At 36.8% G+C, this 791-nt stretch overlaps 1 non-coding gene across 1 annotated transcript; it reads right to left on the reverse strand.

The window, feature by feature from the left end:
* Positions 1 to 283: 283 nt before the first annotated feature.
* On the reverse strand, positions 284 to 475 carry LOC123457094. Its single transcript, XR_006634874.1, has one exon. It is a non-coding gene; the product is annotated as a U2 spliceosomal RNA (small nuclear RNA).
* Between the last annotated feature and the right edge of the window lie 316 nt (positions 476 to 791).

Genomic DNA, 791 nt, shown 5'->3' on the forward strand with positions numbered 1-791 from the left:
GTGGGCTCTGGATGCTCTGGATCTCTGCTACTTCTCTGCTGCTGCTTCAATTTTCTATACACCTCACTTTTTCGTAAAATGTGTATTTTGCTGGGTTTTTTTTTTGTCTCCCCCCCCCCCCCAGGCTGCTTTGGCATGGTACCTACACCGCCATCTTAACCGGAAGTCTCAGAAGGCATTTTTAACAAATAATCACTGAAAAATTCCTTCCCAGTTTCTTTAACCAGTTCATCTCACCCCATCACTAATTATCTTTTCTTTTCTTTTTTTTTTAATTCCCCCAAGGGGGTGCACCATTCCTAGAGGTACTGCAATACCAGGACAATGAGTGGAGTGGACAGAGCAAGTTCCTATTCCAACTCCAAGCTCCAAAAATCCTTTTAGTATATTGTCCTCAGATAGAGGACGTATCAGATATTAAACTCATAAGCACTGATACTACACTTTGATATTAGCCAAAAGGCAGAGAAGTGATTAATTATCTTTCTTGTAAGGCTATTAAAAATTACACCAAATTGATTAATCCTATTACTAAAAAGAAAGCAGTAACTAAGAAGTAACTAAGGCAAATTGTGTTGTTATCTTAAGGCAGGCTGACTCAGAAGTCAGGTCAGTTGCCTCCTCCTTTTAAGTAACAGGACATTACAATCTTTTTAAAAAAATATCTGACAAATTATAAGTTAACTCTTTAGAGGAAGTTTTGTTGTTTTTAATAATCCTCTATGTAAGGTGAACTTGATCTATAATAAGTATCTGGCAAATTAACTCCTGTTAAAGACATTTAACTTTTC

This window comes from Jaculus jaculus, chromosome Y (assembly GCF_020740685.1).
Source record: "Jaculus jaculus isolate mJacJac1 chromosome Y, mJacJac1.mat.Y.cur, whole genome shotgun sequence".
Lineage (NCBI taxonomy): Eukaryota > Metazoa > Chordata > Mammalia > Rodentia > Dipodidae > Jaculus > Jaculus jaculus.